Genomic DNA, 16,409 nt, shown 5'->3' with positions numbered 1-16,409 from the left:
GGTTCATCTTCAAGCTTTCACTTTTAAAAAATCATTTTTATTCAATTCTACACTCTACATTAAAAGGGACGTGGGTGGCGCTGTGGGTTAAACCACAGAGCCTAGGACTTGCCGATCAGAAGGTCGGCGGTTCAAATCCCCATGACGGGGTGAGCTCCCGTTGCTCAGTCCCTGCTCCTGCCAACCTAGCAGTTTGAAAGCACAAAGTGCAAGTAGATCAATAGGTACCACTCCGGCGAGAAGGTAAACAGTGTTTCCGTGCGCTGCTCTGGTTCACCAGAAGCGGCTTAGTCCTGCTGGTCACATGACCGGGAAGCTGTACGCCGGCTCCCTCGGCCAGTAAAGTGAGATGAGCGCCGCAACCCCAGAGTCGGTTACGACTGGACCTAATGGTCAGAGGTCCCTTTACCTTTACACTCTACATTTGAATTCAAACATTAATCATAATCACCAATATTTAGGATTCCGTGAATCCTTAGACTTCCTTTCCATTATCAACCTGTTTCTGCTGCATCATACATTTTCTCTATTTTCCTTAAAATTTTTACCTTAGCTTTTAATACATTACAAGCGTTACTCGAATCCTGCCAAAGTTTTTAGTTGTTTACAGTGTTCTCTTAGTAGATTGTAATCCCCCCCCCCCATTCCTTATTAAAGTTTCTATCTTCCTGGTTTCTGATTTTCCTGGTCATTTTCACCATTTCCATCATCTTCATCAACCATTCCTCTCTGGTTGGGACTTTATCTTCTTTCCATCTCAGGGCCAAAAGAATCTGCTCTGCTGTCGTTGAATACATAAATAGTATTTTCTGCTCCTTTGGTATCTCTGCATCTGAAACTCCAAGTAAAAAAGCTTCTGTTTTCCCCCACAAACATTATTTTAAACACTTTTTTCACCTCATTATAAATCATTTCCCAGAATGCTTTTGTTATCGTGTACATCCACATGTGGTAGAACACACCTTCCTTCTCCTTACATTTCCACAAAATATTTGAAGCACTTCTATACATCTTTGCCATCTTCAAGCTTTCAAGGCACACACCTTCACAGACCTTGTGTGGTAGGAAAGGGTGGGGTAAAAAATTAAATATATTTATTTAAAATCTCCCCCCGCCCCGAGCCCCAGAATGAACATTGTTTCCCTAATAAAGTATGAAAACTGCAAGCTTTCCCTGAGTGGTTGAACTGTGAAGACTTTCCTTTAGCTTTCTTTATTCTTATTTTTCTCCAACACAACATCATCCTTCATTTTAACTTCCTTTGCTTCTGCCTGCAGTAAGATCTGAGGTTTGCCTCCATCGTGAAGATTCGTTGGCAGTGGAAATTATTCAGGGCATTGCAAAATTCAGATCTGGATGGAACTGTCAACTTAGGAATCTTAAATTCATTTCTCTTCATTTTTGTAGAATTTTTCTTTCTTTCTTTTTTTTTTAACCCTCATGAAAATTTATCAGCACTTAAGTGTGAATTTCTACTTGCTAACACGTTTGTGTATGTTCTTTTGGCTAATGCACACATTTTTATTTTTATTTTGCAAGCAATTTCCCCTGATATAATGATTTTTGTTTGTCGTTTTAACCAGTGCATTTATTTCCCCCTAAAACATGCACGTTTATAAGCATTCTTTGGAGAACTGTCTCTCAACATTCATAGAAGCACAAATTTCAAAGGATGACTGTGTTTGATATACTGTTTGGGGAGTGGAGGATTAGGTGGGCTTGCAAATCGAATCAAATTTCACCAGCATCCCTCATCCCCAGGAAATGGGATGGACTTCACACTGCCAAAAGTTGGGGCTGGGGGACGAGGTAAACCCCCTCCCTGTGGTTATTTTCCCTTGTAGAAAATCACTCTGTAATTCGCTCTACGCGGGGCTGCCCTTGAAGCTGTCCCAGAAACTCCACCGGGTGCAGAATGCTGCAGCGAGGCTCCTCACGGGGTCTCTGCCATGGGAGCATATTCACCCAGTGCTTTTCCAGCTGCACTGGCTCCCGGTGGAGTATAGGGGCAGGTTCAAGATGCTGGTCTTGACCTTTAAAGCCCTTTGTGGCTTAGGGCCCTCGTATTTACGGGACCGCCTCTACTGGTCTGCCCCGCAGAGGGCCTTAAGGTCCACGAACAACCATAGTTTAGAGGTCCCGGGCCCTAAGGAAGTCAGACTATCCTCCACCAGGGCCAGGGCCTTCTTAGAGATGGCTCCGACCTGGTGGAATGCTCTGTCCAATGAGACCAGGGCCCTGCAGGATTTAACTTCCACAGGGCCTGTAAAACAGAGCTATTCCGCCCGGCTTTCAATTTGAACTTAGCCTGATCTTTTATTCCCCTTCCTTTCCTCCCCCTCCCCTTTTTATGAAGATTACCCGCTCTGGGATCCCACATGTAATTCTCCCCTGGTCTCCTCGCTGGCCCAAGTAGGACTAATTCAGCCAGCTAGCCCTGGTGATCATCTAATGTTTATTAGATGGGTTTCCCCTAAATTGATTTCTGAACTTTGAATTTTATTGTTATTCATGTTTTTATACTGTATTTTATGCTGCTTTTACAATTGTTAGCCACCCTGAGCCCGGTTTTCTGACCTGGGAAGGGTGGGGTATAAATTTTAAAAATATTATTATTTGAAAATTAAGGTAGAGGAATTTCACAGGTGTGGAAAATCAAGCAAAGGAAAAATAGATCTGGGGTCAATCAAAGAATGGCCCTGCTTTTGTTGGGCGGAAAGAAAATCATCCCCCCCCCCGGAAGATATTTCCCAATCTGCACCCCCCCCTTTTAAAAAGGACTTCTCCTGCAAGTGTTGGTAGAGTTAGGCAAGACTCAAGGTAGTTGTGGGAGAGGGGTCCCCCCCCCAAAAAAATGAAAGGTCACTTTTGAAACAGATAATGTAAAACATTAATTTTCTGCAGCGTGGCTTTTAAAGTTTTGAGACTGCTGGTTCTTCTCTGGGCTCAGATCCCTGAGCACGATGACTCATTATACGGTCTCTGCTTCCATGACAGGCAATGTTGGGATGGAGAGGAAATTTTGAGCAAGGTAGTGGTGCCATGACAAACCTGGACAGCATCTTAAAAAGCAGAGACACCACCTTGCCGACAAAGGTCCGTATAGTTAAAGCTATGGTTTTCCCAGTAGTGATGTATGGAAGTGAGAGCTGGACCATCAAGAAGGCTGATTGCCGAAGAATGGATGCTTTTGAGTTATGGCGCTGGAGGAGACTCTTGAGAGTCCCATGGACGGCAAGAAGATCAAACCTCTCCATTCGGAAGGAAATCAGCCCTGAGTGCTCACTGGAAGGACAGATCCTGAAGCTGAGGCTCCAATACTTTGGCCACCTCATGAGAAGAGAAGACTCCCTGGAAAAGACCCTGGTGTTGGGAAAGATGGAGAGCACAAGGAGAAGGGGACGACAGAGGACGAGATGGTGGGACAGTGTTCTCGAAGCTACCAGCAAACTGTGGGAGGCAGTGGAAGACAGGAGTGCCTGGCGTGCTCTGGTCCAGGGGGTCACGAAGAGTCGGACACGACTAAACAACTAAACAACAACAACTCCCAAGTGATTAGATTGGAAAATTTTCAGAAGGGATTGATGGAAGTAAAAAAAAATAAATGTATAAGATGTAAACGTATGTTTAATTGCTGTTGAAAATGATATGTTAAAAAACTAATAAAAATTATATATAAAAATAATAATAGGGGTGCACAAGGGGGGGGCTACTTCACAATTGGCTCTGTTACAGGTGCCAAATAATATTCCTTCTTCATTTGCATGGTCTTTCCCTGTTGCAGCAATTGCCCTTCGGAACTCCAGGCCTCTTGAACCCCAGACTGGCGCTAAAAATATTATTTTTCAGGCAAGCCTATCCAGGCATGTGTCTTAATCTATTTATGGCTTAACTATTTTAATTATATTTTGACATATATATTTTTTTAATACCCGCAGGGCATTTTAACCCTCGTAATTTCTGCAAACCATGTGAAGGTCATGTGAAGGTCCCTCCTGCCACCAAGCAGTGTATAAATCTTGTCGGGTAAATAAAAACCAACGCACAACAGAGTACGTACACACAGCTCCTTGCTCACACCAGAGGGCGCCCCAGGCACACCTCTCATGCACAACACAATACACAAGGACACATGACATACACAACAGGGAACGCATACCTAGAGGCAAGAACATATCCACACACACCCCAATCTGAATCCCGATGGTGGCTCTGGGCTGGATGGAGGTACTGAAAGCTCTTTGCCTACCACGGTACTGCGATCAGGATCAATTCTGCTTCTCATTAGTTGATTGATCTGATTGATTAATCTGATGACGGCAGGCAGTGGGGAGGCAATGTTAAACCTCATCGTCCTGCTGCGATAGAATGAAAACCAGATAGTATTAATTCCTGCATTGCAGGGGGTTGGACTGGATGAATCATAGAATCATAGAATCATAGAGTTGGAAGAGACCACAAGGGCCATCGAGTCCAACCCCCTGCCAAGCAGGAAACACCATCAGAGCACTCCTGACATATGGTTGTCAAGCCTCTGCTTAAAGACCTCCAAAGAAGGAGACTCCACCACACTCCTTGGCAGCAAATTCCACTGTCGAACAGCTCTTACTGATGACTTCTGGGGTCCCTTCCAGCTCTGCTATGGTTCTATGTCCTTTCCCACCATACTGGTAAGGTAAAGGACGGCTGGATGGTTAAGTCCAGTCCAAGGCGACCGTGGGGTTGCGGCGCTCATCTCGCTTTCGGGCCGAGGGAGCCGGCGTTTGTCCACAGACAGCTTTCCAGGTCATGTGGCCAGCAGGACGAAACTGCTTCTGGCGCAACGGGACACCGTGGCGTGGGTGGCGCTGTGGTCTAAACCACTGAGCCTCTTGGGCTTGCCGATCAGAAGGTTCGTGGTTCGAATCCCCGCGACGGAGTGAGCTCCCTTTGCTCTGTTCTAGCTCCTGCCAACCTAGCAGTTTGAAAGCACACCAGCGCAAGTAGATAAATAGATACCGCTGTGGTGGGAAGGTAAACAGCGTTTCTGTGTGCTCTGGTTTCCGTCATGGTGTCCCAGCACCCCACTTGCAGGACTGAAACCTCCTGATCTCAGACAAGGAGATGGGATCAGGGCTTCTTCTCCCTCCTGACCATGTTTAACCAGGGTTTTAAAAACCCCAAACATCAGCCCCACTCCCCAAATTGATTTGGGGCTGGAGCACAGTGGGAATCCTCAGCCCAATCCGCAGAGCTCTTTGGCAAGGGGTGCAAAGCAAGGTGGGAAAGGGGGAGGCAGGGAAAGAGACCCCCCGCCTCTTGTGGCCCCCAACGGATGGAGGGCTTCGCCACTCCTGTAGTTCAGAATTCGCACACAGATCTCCAAGCCCAACACCACTTGTTCTTCAGACAAACGCCCATCCTGGGCGTTCCTCAAAAGGAAAACGCAACAGAGTTCAATGATGCTTACTTCGAAGGAAGTGCATGTGCTTGTTTGTGTGTGTGAGAGAAAGAGAGAATAACTGGATGTCACATAGGTAAAGGTAAAGGGACCCCTGACCATTAGGTCCAGTTGTGGCCGACTCTGGGGTTGCGGCGCTCATCTCACTTTATTGGCCGAGGGAGCCGGCGTACAGCTTCCAGGTCATGTGGCCAGTAGGACTAAGCCGCTTCTGGAAAACCAGAGCAGTGCACGGAAACGCCATTTACCTTCCCGCCGGAGTGGTACCTATTTATCTACTTGCACTTTGTGCTTTCGAATTGCTAGGTTGGCAGGAGCAGGGACCGAGCAACGGGAGCTCACTCCGTCGCGGGGATTCGAACCGCTGACCTTCTGATCTGCAAGTCCTGGGCTCTCTGGTTTAACCCACAGCGCCACCTGCGTTCCAGATGTCACATAGAAAGAGCTTAAACCTTCCTGGTGGTGCAACCCTGTACACACATACCTGGGAGGAAGCCCCATTGTACTGAATGGAGCAGGCCTGGGTAAATCTGCCCATTTTCATTTCTCATTCCCCACTTAAGTTTATTTCCACACCAGTAGAAAATCCATCCGCGAGGATTTTTAAATTTGGTTTTCCAAATTACAGTTTTACAATCACGTATCCAATGTACAATGTAAAAACAAGATTCCAAAGAATCTCCTGGACTTCCTTGCTCCCTTTTATGGGTCCTACTGTTAGCCATTTCCTCCTGCATCTTTTATAAGAATCCACATCTTTTACATCTCCATTAAATACAAAATTCACCGTTAAACTACAAGTTTCCGTGTGAATTTTGTATGTCGTTCCCCCCCTGACATGACACTTTTGCAAAGCACTACCCCCTGAAAACAATGCAGTTTTGTGCATGTTGTTCTCGCCATGCACACTTAACCCCAGTGCATGCCTCTTTTTTTGCTGGGGGTGGGGGCAGTGAGACACATGGTTCGGTGGCGAGCGTTGCACTACAAAATTCGGAGAGATAACCCCAATGGATAGCTCTGCTTTCAGATCGCTGGTCGTTTCGGAGAGCACAAACTGGGTAGATTCTCCTTCCAACTTGAACCGAACCGAATCCCTCCTCCGCCCCAACTTCCGAGTAGACCTGCCTTGGCTGGTGCTGCTGCTTGCTGAAGAGACTTCGGGATCCAGTTCCTCCCCCCCCCCATAATGATTATTAAATTTCATACAAAAACATAACTTTAACATAACAGAAAAAGAAAAAAAACAATAATAAAAGAAAAAAGAAAGTAAAAGAAATGAAGTATTTCACACCTCACATATACCACCACCTACAATACGGCTTAGTTAATTAATTAAAATCCAACTTCATAAACATATTACTTGACTTCCTCTAATCTCTTCCAACTGAGTTTCCTTGTAGGAGTTTCCAATATCATTATTCCATACAACAATATTCAGGTCATAATCAAAATTCCTAACTTTTCTTATCGTACTTTTTCTTATTTATTTACAGTGGTACCTCAGGTTAAGTACTTAATTCGTTCCGGAGGTCTGTACTTAACCTGAAACTGTTCTTAACCTGAAGCACCACTTTAGCTAATGGGGCCTCCTGCTGCTGCCGCGCCACCGGAGCACGATTTCTGTTCTCATCCTGAAGCAAAGTTCTTAACCTGAAGCACTATTTCTGGGTTAGCGGAGTCTGTAACCTGAAGCGTATGTAACCTGAGGTACCACTGTATTTAATCCTAATTTAATCCTAGGCCTAATTAGTTCTTTCAAGTGGTTACAAATCTTTAACATTACACTATTTATTCAAACAGTCTTTAAATTTCTTCCAATCTTCTCAATATTCCTCTTCTTCCTGGTCACGGATTCTCCCGGTGAGACCAGCCAGCTCCATAAAGTCCATCATCTTCATCTGCCATTCTTCTGCCGTCGGGGAATCCGGTTCCTTTGCCGAGCGAATCCATCTCTGTTTTTCCTGCCGGCCTCAGCTAGTTGAGTGTTTGGAATTGCCGCACCAGCCAGCTCTTGCAGTGTCAATGCTGGCGTTTTGCTCTCTCTGTCTCCCCCCGAAGCCAAGAACAGAAGCGGAGCCTGGAGGATCGGCAGTGAGACCCCCCCCATCACGGCACACACCTGCAACCTTATTTGCAGCTATCCCTGCCTGCCGCTGACCCCCCTCCTCTCATTTTCCAAAGGAAGACCAGAAAGATCCAACAGCTGAGAGACACGAGAAGGTGGTGGAGGCACCAGCTCCTCTCTTTTTTCCAGCAGCTGCCCCTCTGAGCAACGCCCCCCCCGACGAATTTTCACAAAAGGTGCTACCCCTTTTGAACTGCATTGTAACCCAGCTGGTGTAGAGTTTCTGAGGAGGGGGGGGTGTCTTTTTCTCCCCCAGCGCCACCCCCATGTCTTTCTCCCTGTCCCCGGCTGGCTACCGTATATATATTGTGTCGTTCGGACCCTTCGTAGCCAACGATGGCAGTTGAACTGAATGCAAGGCAGGGACAGGTGTAAAAAAAAGGGGGGGAGAGGAGAAGGAGGAGTCCTTGCCCCCCACCCTCCCTTCAATAGGCTTAAGAGAGCCTTGGAGACTTTTTAGCAAGAACTGCAGCAAAAAGAGAGAGGCACAGAGACAACGATTCCAGACTCGGTGGGAGACGCAAGGCAAATCCAAGGTAAGAAAAAAGGCACGTTTTGTTTGCGTTTTTAGAAATCTTTTATTAAACGGCGACGGCCGGTGTTCGTTTCGAATGCCCCTCCTCTCGAGCAAATAAAATCTATTTATTTATTTTAAACGTCAGGAAACTTTGTAGGTGCTCTCAGTATGGGGGTACGTGGTGGTGGTGGTGGTTGGGAGGGAAGGAAAGAACAAAATTGGGGAAACTTTAAAAAAAAAGGGAGAGACATCAGTGCAATCGTATAGGACGAGTGGGGTGTTTTACGATCGGTCAGTTTCGCCTCTTTGTGCGGTCGATTTCAGATTTGGAAGGCTATGTGTTCTTCCTTTAGCTTGGTTTTGTGTGTGTGTGTTTTTAAAGGAGACACACACACACACACACACACACACACATATATATATATATATCCCCACAAAAATCTCTGCAGCTCCTCCCCCCCCATATTATTTGTTATGTTTAAATAATATTACATCCTTATTTATGGGCACTTCTCTGATTTTCCCATGGAGCCTCTTGGTACCAGTTATTTTTCAATAGCCAGGTGTGTGTGTTTGGAGTGGGGGGGGATGAACACCTTGAAAAGGGTCATATAGGGTATTTCAGCCTTGTTAGAGGGGGTGGCTAAGAATTGCTTCCTAATCCTCTAGCTAGGAGACGGGATAGATTTTTAACAAGCAGGTGATGGGTTTCTTAGCCTGCACAAAAATGAGCGGGGGGGGGGCAGAATGTTGCTGTTATTATATTTCTTTCTTTTTATATCAGATTCTGGGGGTGGGGGGGGTGGGGGAAACCTCTCCAGAAATGTGAATTGCAAAACCCAAGGGGTGGCTGTGTGGAAATGGATAGGGGTGTGTTGCTGTTTTTGGCCGGGACCTGTGTTTGTGAATGATCATCCCATCCCTCCTGCCAGCTATACAGTTGGGGGTAGAGGAGCCGGGGGAGCTTCTCCCCCCCCCCGCTCCTTTTGAAGGGGGGGGGCTCTTTTTTCCCCCTAAGGGCACTAGACTTTGAAATCCACCCTCCCTGCGTGCTTAGAAGCTGATGGAACGGAATCCGATCCAGAATACTAAATCGGCTGAGAATGATTGGGGTGGGCATCTTCTATTGTCTCAATCTGCAGGTTTCTTTAGTGTGGGGGCCCACTGCTCCAAGGCTCAGATTATGGCTAGGGTGTCCTCTCCCCCCCCCCACCAATACCCCCTCCCAAACAATCCTACCGGGATTAGGTTCGCTTGCACAAAAGGAGTCAGTCCTTTCCAAGACATGATAGGCAGATGCAGAAATACTGGGTGGCAGCGGGGAGGCTGGGGGGGGGGAAGAATTGCATATTTCCCTTGCCCCCCCTCCCACTCACACCTATGTACTTTGGAATTTTAGCAGCTGGAGGGAAGAACAAGAGGAAACGCAGGGAGCTTTGTGAATTGATGTAGATATTATGCTTAGGGATGTGGAACCCAAGAGAGAAGGGCATATATTTAAAGCTATCCTTTTTAAAATAAGAAGTCCTTGTGGAATTTTTAGCAGGCCAGTTTATCAGCAAACGGGATTTTTTTGGGGGTGAATTTATAAAGAAGTCAATTTGTATGGTGCGGGGGGGGGCACTGCTAGTAGTCACCTGTCTCTCTCTCACACACACACCGCACCTTTGTGGCCTGGCACCCTTTACGGGTCAGGCGGAAACATTTGCACGATGGATCTGTCTGAGGTTTCCCTGCCCCCTGTGGCAACTGAGGTCTAGGAAGGGTCTAGCCCTGGACTTGGAGCCCCGCCCCCTATATGTACCTTCTGGCTGTAGCCACTTGGCGGCGAATCAGAGAGGATGCGCTCTGCGCATGTTCAGGGGCACCATCGCCGGCACTCGCGTCTATGGGACAAAAGCTGGGGTGGGATTAAGCACCCTGTACTTGGGGATGCGGGTGGTGCTGTGGGTTAAACCACAGAGCCTAGGGCTTGCTGATCAGAAGGTCAGCGGTTCGAATCCCCGCGACGGGGTGAGCTCCCGTTGCTCAGTCCCTGCTCCTGCCAACCTAGCAGTTCAAAAGCACGTCAAAGTGCAAGTAGATAAATAGGTCCCGTTCCGGCGGGAAGGTAAACGGCGTTTCCGTGCGCTGCTCTGGTTCGCCAGAAGCGGCTTAGTCATGCTGGCCACATGACCCGGAAGCTGTACGCCGGCTCCCTCGGCCAATAAAGCGAGATGAGCACCGCAACTCCAGAGTCGGCCACAACTGGACCTAATGGTCAGGGGTCCCTTTACCTTTACCTTTACCTTACTTGGGGATTACAAGACGGGATGCTGCCAAGGGCCTCCGGCAACACTGCTTTTCTCCCTATATTCCCCCCCAAGAGGTCCAGCCCACCCATAAGCCAAGGTGAGACAACCACCTCAGGCAGCAGATGTAGGTCTTTATCCTCCCTCCCTTGTTCCTGACATAGATCTTCACTCACCCCTTCTTACCTAGCGGGGAGGGAGGCATCATTCTGTGCTTTGCCTCGGGTTCCAAAATGTCTTGGGCCTGCCCAACACACATGGCATGCAACTAGTCCTCACTGTGTGACCTGCTGGTGTAAACCGATGGCTCTTGTACTCGGGGGAGAATGAATGAGCTTCCCCATCCTTGGCTGGAATCTCCTTTCTGTGTGTGTTGCCCGTCCCCAAAAGGTATCTGTTTGGGCGTCCTCTGGTGCAGGGTTGCCACTCTATATATGCTCAGAGGCTGCCCTCACCTGCTAGCTGGTCGCTTCACTCCTCCGGCGGCGGCGAGATGCTAAAGGCCGTTGCTTGGCTCCTGTTAAGCCCTGATTCTTTCGTGTTCATAGGTGAGGCTCTGGTGGTGCAGGGAAACACTTTGTGCATGCCTAGGGGGCGGGTGAGCATGGAATAAATAAAGAGCCCATTTGAATATGGACAAGAGTCTTCTGCCTCTTTCTCAGTTGGGTTTTTGCCACTGGGTAATTCTCTTCAACGTGTGTAAATCTCTGCTGGCTATCACCGAACCGATCTTTCACACCCGCCCATAAAACACGGCCTTGCATTCTTGCTTCACCTCTGCCCTACCGTGAGCCTGAATCTCTTGGGTCTGGGGCAGGTAGATCGAGTTGGGTCGGTGGAAGTCTGTGAAATGTGGGTAGCAGGCGCCTCTGAGCATGTGCAGAGTGCTTCTCACCCCTCCCCTTTGCCAGGGAATAGTTTGTGCCACCTCCAGCTCCTCCCTCGTTTGGTAGCAAACTCATCCTCATTAATGTTGATCCAGGGAGACCACCGGTCAAGGTTTCGATTGGGCCCTTCTGGTTGTCTCGGGGGGGGGGGCCCTGTGTGTGTTTCACGCCCCTCCTGCGTCCATCAAGCCTTGGCTTCTCCCAGAGCCCACAGATCCTGCCTCTGCACCCCTTTCCTTTCCTGGGAGCCTGATTTCTGCCAGCTCTTGCCTGGGAGACGGGGAGAGTTATGAAAACCAGATATCGCCAAGTCACAACTGTGTCAGCTTGGGAAAAAAAACCAAAGGTTATCTTTAATCATTAAGGCACTTATTGCAGAAATTGCCGGAGACCCTCTTGCTTAGTTATGAGGCCTGGGCTCTCTGCCACCCATTCACCTTTCGACCTTGGGCTGAGATGGCTCCATCCATTTCTCTCTGAGACTCCGTTGCAGAAATTGGGACTGCAAAGACCGTTATTTGTTCCGTCTTTTCATTAACAGCCTGGCTCTGAGCACGGGGTGTGGGGCGCTGAACCCCAAATCCTTTCTGGACAGAATAACCATAGTCTTTCTTTTTTTAAAAAAATAAATAAACATGAAATCAAGAAATATATTCTAAAATATATAAAGCTTCTCTTCTGCCTGCTTACTCTGGCTGCTAACAGGCTTTCTTTTTCTTCCAACCTTTTTGGAATTTCTTGTTACTCGAGTTTCAAGAGATAAGGACATTCTTCAGATATGGGCAGGCACTCAGAAAGGCATTTAACATACCTCGCTTTTATGAGCTTAGATCTGGTTTATAGAGATGCAGCAGAATAAGGAGGCAGATTCCTGCGGCTGTTGGATAGACTGTACCGTTTATATTTTCTTAGGGACCTCTCCACATTGTTGTCAATAATAAAAATAATAATAATAAATTTTATTTATATACCGACTTCCTCAGCTGAAGCCGGGCTCAGGGCGGCTAACCACAATAAAATAGTACAACATTCTAAAACCATTTCATTATAAAATTAATTCAAATCAAATTGATGGCAACAATTGGGCTAAAGTTCTGTGAAGATTGCCAAAGGAGGGAGTCAGGCTGTGCCCCGGCCAAAGGCCTGGTGGAACAGCTCTGTCTTGCAGGCCCTGCGGAAAGATGTCAAGTCCCGCAGGGCCCTAGTCTCTTGTGACAGAGCGTTCCACCAGATCGGGGCCACAGCCGAAAAAGCCCTGGCTCTAGTTGAGGCCAGCCTAACCTCTCTGTGGCCTGGGACTTTCAGGATGTTTTTGTTTGAAGACCGTAAGGTCCTCCGTGGGACATACCAGGAGAGGCGGTCCCGTAGGTACGAGGGTCCTAAGCCATATAGGGCTTTAAAGGTTAAAACCAGCACCTTAAGCCTGATCCTGTACTCCACCTGGAGCCAGTGCAGCTGGTATAGCACCGGGTGAATGTGATCTCGCAGTGAGGACCTCATAAGGAGTCTCGCCGCGGCATTCTGCACCCGCTGGAGTTTCTGGGTCAGTGTCAAGGGCAGCCCCATGTAGAGCGAGTTACAATAATCCAGTCTGGAGGTGACCGTCGCGTGGATCACAGTGGCTAGGTCAGGGCGAGAGAGGTAAGGAACCAACTGCTTAGCTTGGCAGAGATGAAAAAATCCTTGTTCATAGGAAACGGCCACAGTCAGGAGCAGTACCCGGGTTGGAACCCCAGTCTTGGATGTGTAGGCTTAAGTTTGTGCTTTGTTTTCACTTTCAAAAACTATTTCCTGCCCGTAGTGTGGACTCGAGATAACCTTGACAGGGTGGGGAACAGAGTCAAAAGCAACGGAATGGAAATTGGGCAAAGAGGGAGGTGAATTCCTGCACAAAAGTAGGAAGAATCAGCTGGGCAAACATAGGGTGGCAGTCCCCAACTTTGCAGCGATCCCTGAAGAAAAGGACCTCGCGTTTTAGGAGAACAAATATGAGACAGCAGTGTTATGCTGCAGGCAAAAAGACGAAGGCGATTCTAGGCTACTTCGGCAGAGATATAGCGTTCAGAATGCAAAGGGGGAATAAAAGGTAAAGGTAAAGGGACCCCTGACCGTTAGGTCCAGTCGTGGCCGACTCTGGGGTTGCGGCACTCATCTCGCTTTTTTGGCCGAGGGAGCTGGCGTACAGCTTCCGGGTCATGTGGCCAGCAGGACTAAGCCGCTTCTGGCGAACCAGAGCAGCACACGGAAACGCCGTTTACCTTCCCACCAGAGCGGTACCTATTTATCTACTTGCACTTCGTGCTTTCGAACTGCTAGGTTGGCAGGAGCAGGGACCAAGCAATGGGAGCTCACCCCGTCGTGGGGATTTGAACCGCCGACCTTCTGATTGGCAAGTCCTAGGCTCTGTGGTTTAACCCACAGCGCCCTGTTAAGTACAGGGTGCTGGTCTAGATGGGCCTTTGGCACGATCTAAATGGGCTTTTCTTCTGCCCTTAGATTTTAGACTCTGACTTAATGGTCTTATGGAATGCCCAAGAGTTGAATTACTGGAGAGTAGAGTATCCCTACTCTCACGGTGGCGCTGCGGGTTAAACCAGAGAGCCTAGGACTTGCTGATCAGAAGGTCGGCGGTTCGAATCCCCGCGACGGGGTGAGCTCCCGTTGCTCGGTCCCTGCTCCTGCCAACCTAGCAGTTCGAAAGCACACCAGTGCAAGTAGATAAATAGGTACCGCTCCGGCGGGAAGGTAAATGGCGTTTCCGTGTGCTGCTCTGGTTCGCCAGAAGCAGCTTAGTCATGCTGGCCACATGACCCGGAAGCTGTGCGCCAGCTCCCTCGGCCAGTAAAGCGAGATGAGCGCCGCAACCCCAGAGCCGGTCACGACTGGACCTAATGGTCAGGGGTCCCTTTACCTTTACCTTTACCTCCTGGTAAAGGAGCTGTGCCATGTCAAAGATACTGAGCTGAAAATCGAGATGCCCAGCAAACGCCCGGGTGGTTGCAGTGCCTAGAATGTCACACTATAGGACAACCTCGGCCTTCCAGATGTTTTCAGCATACAACTCCCATGATCCCTAGCTAGCAGGGCCGATGGTCAGGGATGATGGGAACTGTAGTCTCAAAACATCTGGAGGGCCGAGGTTGAGGAAGCCTGCTCTAGGACTAAAGAGACCCAGAAACAAATGTGCCAGAAAGCTCACCAGCCAAATAGCAAACTCCTAGGGTTGCTGGGAGGCTAAAAAATGGAAAAGCGGAAAGAACTATGGCAGGCATAGGCAAACTCAGCCCTCCAGATGTTTTGGGACTACAACTCCCATCATCCTTAGCTAACAGGACCAGTGGGCAGGGATGATGGGAGTTGTAGTCCCGAAACATCTGGAGGGCTGAGTTTGCCTATGCCTGAACTATGGTCTCCTTGGGGGAAGGAAAGTCAGGATATAGATGGAATCTGGGCTGCCCCCACTCATTTACCACAGGTGGTACAATGGAAAGTGCACCGTTCCCTCTAATATTTCTCTGATGAAAACAGGGGTGCCCTATTCCATAATAATAATAATAATAATAATTTTATTTATTCTCCACCCATCTGACTGGGTTTCCCCAGCCAATCTAGGTGGCTTCTAACATATATAAAAACATAATAAAATAGTAAACATTGAATAGCTTCCCTATACAGCGTTGTCTCCAGATGTCTTCTAAAGGTTGTAACATTGGTGCTTTTCCATTTTCACCTGTATGCTGCCTTTTGATCTGGGGAAAAGGCAGGATATAAATTAACAATGATGATGATGATAATTATTAATATCAGCCCTGAGTTTGAAAAAAGTTGGGCGCAATCCTTTGTGTTGTGCATGCACATTGATGTCCATGTACACTAGGGCAGATGAGAGTGTGTGTGTGTGTGTGTGTGTGTGTGTACACACACACACCACATTGTTCTTGAAGTCTAAGCTCTGAGCTAGCGCACACATCTCGGCGTGAACACTAAAACAAAATAAAGCACTAAGATGGCAACTCTCGCAACTTACACTCGCTGTCTTTTTAACTAGGGAGCCCTGCCCCCAAGTTTGCTTGGATCCTGAGGCTGTAAGGTGAGCAAGGGGCAGGGCACAGTTGTGTCAAATTATTTCCTTCACTGGAAGTTTTAAAGCAAAGTTTGGCTGGCCACCGGTTGGGAATTCTTTAGCTGTGATGCTTGCATTGCAAGGGCTTGGGATGTGGGTGGCGCTGTGGTCTAAACCCCTGAGCCTCTTGGGCTTGCCGATCAGAAGGCTGGCGGTTCAAATCCCCTCGAAGGGGTAAGCTCCTGTAGCTCGGTCCCTGCTCCTGCCAACCTAGCAGTTCGAAAGCACGTCAAAGTGCAAGTAGATAAATAGGTACCACTCCAGCGGGAAGGTAAACGGCGTTTCCGTGCGCTGCTCTGGTTCACCAGAAGCGGCTTAGTCCTGCTGGCCACATGACCCGGAAAAACTGTCTGCGGACAAACGCCGGCTCCCTCGGCCTGTAAAGAAAGATGAGCGCTGAAACCTCAGAGTCGTCTGCGACTGGACTTAAATGCCAGGGGTACTTTTACCTTTACCTTTAAGGAAAAGGGGGACATTCCAGGATCAAATCAGAAACCAGGACGGCTTCTGTAAATCCAGGACTGTCCCTGGGAAACAGGGGCACATGGAGGGTGTGTTCCACAACTCCGTCTGCCTCTGCTTCTCAGCCATTACAGGAAAGCCGTGAGTGGCAGCCCTACAGAGCTTTCCACTTTCTTCAGGGCATGGCCAGCCTGCCCGTGAGGCGTGGTGAGGCAGTCACCTCAAGTGACCGTGAGCTCCCGTCACTCTGTCCCAGCTCCTGCCAACCTAGCAGTTCGAAAGCACACCAGGGCAAGTAGATAAACAGATACTGTTGCGGCAGGAAGGTAAACGGTGTTTCCATGCGCTCTGGTTTCCGTCACAGTGTTCCAAACGCCGGCTCCCTTGGCCTGAAAGCGAGATGAGCACCACAACCCCACAGTCGCCTTTGACTGGACATAACCACCCAGGGGTCCTTTACCTTTTACCTGCAAGGGGTTGGTCTAAATGACACTTGGGATACCCTTTCAACTGGACACTTCTATGATTCTATGACTTGGTGTGCAGCCCAATGGATTGCAG

The 16,409-nt window shown here is 48.4% G+C and overlaps 1 protein-coding gene across 1 annotated transcript in view; it reads left to right on the top strand.

Annotated features, from left to right (window-relative positions):
• The first annotated feature begins 7,411 nt into the window (after positions 1–7,411).
• Positions 7,412–16,409, top strand: part of SEMA6B (semaphorin 6B) — a 178,427-nt gene continuing 169,429 nt past the window's right edge. Inside the window, exon 1 of the mRNA XM_080988822.1 lies at positions 7,412–8,104. The gene's annotated coding sequence lies outside the window, so the exon portion shown is untranslated. The remainder of the gene's footprint in view (positions 8,105–16,409) is intronic.

This window comes from Podarcis pityusensis (genome assembly GCF_964106645.2).
Source record: "Podarcis pityusensis genome assembly, chromosome: 18".
Taxonomy (NCBI): domain Eukaryota; kingdom Metazoa; phylum Chordata; class Lepidosauria; order Squamata; family Lacertidae; genus Podarcis; species Podarcis pityusensis.
This window is presented reverse-complemented; position numbering and strand designations above follow the sequence as displayed.